The sequence below is a fragment of the Pinus tabuliformis genome, chromosome 3_1, assembly GCF_031772625.1.
Source record: "Pinus tabuliformis cultivar Carrire ecotype Pingquan chromosome 3_1, CPIR1, whole genome shotgun sequence".
In the NCBI taxonomy this organism is placed as follows: Eukaryota; Viridiplantae; Streptophyta; class Pinopsida; order Pinales; family Pinaceae; genus Pinus; species Pinus tabuliformis.
In genome coordinates, this window is record NC_142301.1 from 664872298 (window position 1) to 664877420 (window position 5123).

The window sequence follows — 5123 nt, forward strand, 5'->3', positions numbered from 1 at the left end:
TCTTTGAGGGTTTTAACCACGTCAAAAATACTGGTGTATTGATCTGTGATCTGGTTGTGAGCGGTGTCCTTTTGGTGTTCTTTCTGAGGAACTTACCCTGTATATTCCTACATGGTATCAGAGCTATTTGAGGGCCGCGTCCGTTGGTGATCCAAATCTGAAGCCGGTAGAATTGCATCCGACTGCCGTTTCCTAGATCTACTGTTTCTGACTGCTTTCGGGCCGAGAGGACTGCTCTGTTGTGTTTGGAGCATCTGTTCCAGTGAGGAACCCCTTTCGTTTCACGCGAAAAGGTTTCCGGTATCCCTAGCTGCGTCATTTTTAAGATCTGGAGGTATACAGTCTTTATTTGCAGTTTACTGTTATTTTCTCTCTGCTTATTTCGGTTTCGGTTTATTTAGTTTTTTTTTAACCGGATCTATACCTTTCATTTCTGCGTATGCTCTTTTCCCTGCGACTCTGTGCGATCTGGGCAAATCAGAAACAGAAAGGAAGGATTTTTCTCATGCGTATGCTCTTTTCCCTGCACCTTAGTGTGATCTCGGAAAATCAGAAACATTGAGAAAAATATTTAGTTTTTTCGGCTAAAGCTAACTTTGAGCCTCAAGGTTCATTTTTTAAAATATCTAGTTTTTTGGCTAAAGCTAACTTCGAGCCATAAGGTTTGTTTTCTTTGCATGTCCGTGTTGGGTTTTGTGTTTTGTAGGGAAAAAGAGCTTTCTCAAGGCAAGCACGCAAACCAAGGCTCCCCCCCCCCTCTCTCTCTCTCTCTCAAATTTTTTGTATAGATCAATTGGTTCAAAGCTATTTTAAGAGAGTAGAGGTCTTGGGTTCAAGTCTCCATTTTGTGGGGGCATATTTTTTCATTTCCGTACATTCGCGCACTTTGTCGGCAACTTCAACAATTTTTTTTCAAAAAGCCATAACTTCTTCATCCGGAAGCCTTTTTCAGAGCCGTTTTTTTTAAAACCGCCTAATTTTTCGAGATCTATCCATTGGAACACTTACTTTCAGCATCTTCAGCTTCAGTTTTAAAAAAAAAAAATGGAAAGTCCATGCCAAGTCATTCTTGACAACACTAACTACTTCCAATGGATATCCTACATGGAAGATTTACTTAGAAGTAAATGTCTCTACAGAATAGCCACAGACCAAGAGAAGAAACCAAAAGATGAAGACAAGGCTGCAAAATGGGAAAATAGATAAGATCAAGCACGTGGTTTGATAGGGATGTCTATTTCTCCTGATCTTAGATTCCATATTGCAGAACTTGAGACTCCTCATGAAGCATTGGAACAAATCACTAAAGCTTTTGGGATTAAAAATGAAATTAGAGCCCATCAACTTGAAAATGAGTTGCTTACATTGGATCCTAATAATTTTTCTTGCATTGAAGATTTCTTGTCCAAATTCAAGACCCTTAGATATCTCTTGGAAGGTGTTAAGGTTAAGAAAGAAGATAGTAACCTTATTTATTCCATCCTTACTAAGTTGGGACCAGCCTACTCTGCATTTGTTTCCACCTTCCATTCTACAAGGGAAGCTTTCATTTGTCAGGGAAAAGACTACAAGGCCCCTTCCTTTGACTCTTTTTTTGATTCTTTAATAAGAGAACAAGAAAAACTCTTACACCTTGGCCTTCTTAATCTTGGAAACTCTTCCAAGAAAGCGTTAGCCGCCCAGCAGCAACCAAATTCAAAGAATCCTAAGAAGTCATATCCTAAAAATAATGGTCCTAAACCAAACAAGGGTCCTAAGCAAACTCGGCCTCAAAATGAAAGATAATTTCAGCAAAATGATAGGACCAATAAAAACAAATGGAAGAAGACTAATAGACATTGTAACTTTTGTAATCGAGATGGCCACTTAGAATCTAAATGCTTTAAGAAGATGGAAGCCTTGGAAGCCGCAATGAAGAAACATAACATCCATGTGGAGCATTCTTCAACTTCAACTTCAACTTCATCTTCAGGAATGGAACTTTCTGCATGTTGTTGTCAATCATCTCAGTCTGGTTATGCATTAAATGTATCTTCTTCTTCTCATTCTCATGAGTGGCTCATTGATTCTGGAGCCTCTTATCACATGGCCAAAAACAAAGCCATGTTTTCTTCTTTAAATGATTGTAACACCAAAAATATATATGTTGGTGATGATAGATCTCTTAATGTTGTAGGGACTGGAACTGTTCATCTAGACAATGGTCAGTTTAATGATGTATTATGTGTTCCAACCTTATCCTGCAACCTTCTATCTGTATATCAGATAACTCATTCAGGTGAAGGTAAAATTGTTGAATTTTCACCTCATGATGTTGTAATCAAGGATCTAAGAGATCCTAAACAGATTCTAGCTACTGGTATTGCTGATGATTCCACAAGATTGTATAAGTTTCACAACTTTGGGTCATCAAATCTTCCCTTAGTATTTGTTGCTCATAATGACGAAGTGAGCAAACTTTGGCATGAGCGATTTGGTCACTTAAACTATCGCTCCCTTCAGCATCTATGTAAAGAAAATATGGTGACAGGTCTTCCTATGGTATCTTGCAGAGATGGTGTTTGTTCCGGATGTGTACTCTGAAAACATCATCGGGACAGTTTTGAAAAACGTGCCTCTTGGCGCGCCTCAGCCCCTTTACAGCTTGTGCATAGTGATTTATGTGGTCCACTTCCTGTTGCTTCATTCTCTGGCTGCAAGTATTTCTTAACTTTCATTGATGATTTCTCCAGACGCACTTGGGTATACTTCTTAAAACTCAAGAGCGAAGTATTTAACACATTTTTGGCCTTCAAAGCCTTTGTTGAAAAACAATCTGGACATCAAATTCTTAAGCTAAGAACTGATAATGGTGGAGAATATGTTAAAAACACATTCATCAACTTTTGCACCGAAAATGGAATTCAAATGCAACATACTTTTCCATACACTCCACAACAAAATGGTGTAGCTGAAAGGAAAAATCGCACCTTAAAGGAAATGGCTAATTGTATGCTGCAATCTAAAGGACTCAGTCTTAGTTTTTGGGCCGAAGCAATTAATTGTGCAAATTATATAATAAATCGCACTCCTACTAAGGTTCTAAAGAATCTCACTCCAGAAGAAGCTTGGAGTTCCATTAAACCAGATGTAAGTCACTTTCGTGTTTTTGGAAGTGAATCATGGGCCCATATTCTAGATGAAAAGCATAAAGCTTTAGAACCTAAGAGTGAGAAATGTACTTTTGTTGGATATTCTAAAGATGTAAAAGGTTATAGACTTATTCCATTTAAGTCCAAAAATGTTATCATTAGAAGAGATGTAAAATTTGATGAAAATAAATCGGCCTGCGAGCCTAGTCCGGCGGATGTGCCACCTCTTCCTATCTCTTCTACTTTAGAAAAAATTTCTTCTTCAGATGATGAAAGTGAGGATGACAATCCTCCCCCACCTTCTCAGGATCCTCAACTTCCAAGATGGGTCTGTGCTACTCGGGATGCAGCAGGTGATCTTGCCGGTGATCCTACAGATCAGCGACGTACACGTTCTCAGTTTGAAAGAGCCTCTTCTTTACTGGCTCAAGCTCCAGTAAATCATGATCCTGACACTTTTGCAGAAGCTTCAGGCCATCCACATTGGGAAGCAGCTATGAATGAAGAATATCATTCATTGTTGACAAATGATACATGGGATCTTGTTCCTATACCAAAGGGACGCAAACTTGTTAGATGTAAATGGGTTTACAGAACCAAGTATGGACCAGATGGGAAAGTTGATAAACATAAAGTTCGTCTTGTTGCTAAGGGCTTTTCACAGGTTGAAGGCATTGACTACACTGAAACCTTCTCCCCTCTTGCCAAAATGAACTCTATCCGCCTTGTTCTTTCCCTTACTGCCTCTTTAAAATGGGAAGTCCATCAGATGGATGTTAAATCTGCCTTCTTGCATGGGGACTTGCATGAAGAAATCTATATGGAACAACCCATTGGCTTCATCCAAACAGACTCCAGCCTTGTATGTCGACCTAAGAAATCTCTTTATGGTCTCAAGCAAGCTCCTCGGGCTTGGTATGCCAAAATGGATAGCTTTCTTTTAGAATCTGTCTTTTCTAGGTGTTATTCTGACAACACTGTCTACACCAAGAAAGTGGGCAACTCTCTTATCATCCTTTTTCTTTATGTTGATGATATTATTCTTACTGGTAGTGATCCCAACCTTATAAACCATGTGAAGTCCAGCCTTAAAAATAAATTTGAAATGACAGACTTAGGACACTTACACTATTTTCTCGGTCTTCAAGTCTTGCAATCCAAGGAGGGTATTTCCCTTTCCCAGTCCAAGTATGCTTGTGATATTCTTCGTCATTTTCACATGGAAGACTGTAAGCCAGCCCCTTCTCCCTTTCAGTCTGGAGTCAAACTTTCAGTCTCTTGTACTTCTCCTGAAGTTGATGCTACCTTATACCGTCAACTTGTAGGAAAACTCTTGTATTTAACCCATACTCGTCCTGACCTTTCCTTTGTTGTTGGCCTTGTTGCTCGTTTTATGCAAAACCCCCGTGAAAGTCATTGTAAAGCAGCTAAATGAATACTTCGTTATGTTCGAGGTACAGTACAGTTTGGGATTCATTACAGTGCCAAAGCAGCTCCTCTATTAGTTGGTTTCAGTGATTCTGATTGGGCTGGTGACCTTGATGATCGGAAGTCTACTGCCGGTTATGTCTTCACTCTTGGTTCAGGACCTATTACATGGGCTTGTAAGAAACAGGCTGCCATTTCTCTTTCGTCAGCAGAAGCGGAGTATCGTGGTGCCGTGGAAGCCAGTAAGGAAGCCTTGTGGCTTCTTCAGATCCTATCAGAATTTGGCTTTGAGCAGCAGCATCCAACCACACTTTGGTGTGATAATCAAAGTGCCATTCAGCTATGCAAAGATCCAGTCCAGCATCAGCGCAGCAAACACATTGAACTACACATGCACTTCATCATAAAGCTCATTCATGACCATGTTCTTGAAGTGCAATATTGTTCAACAGATGATCAGGTTGTGAACATCTTCACAAAGGATCTCACAGAGGCGAAGTTCACTAAACTTCGATATATGCTTGGAGTTCAGGAAGTTGTCACTAAGGGGGGATAGGTTCTAGT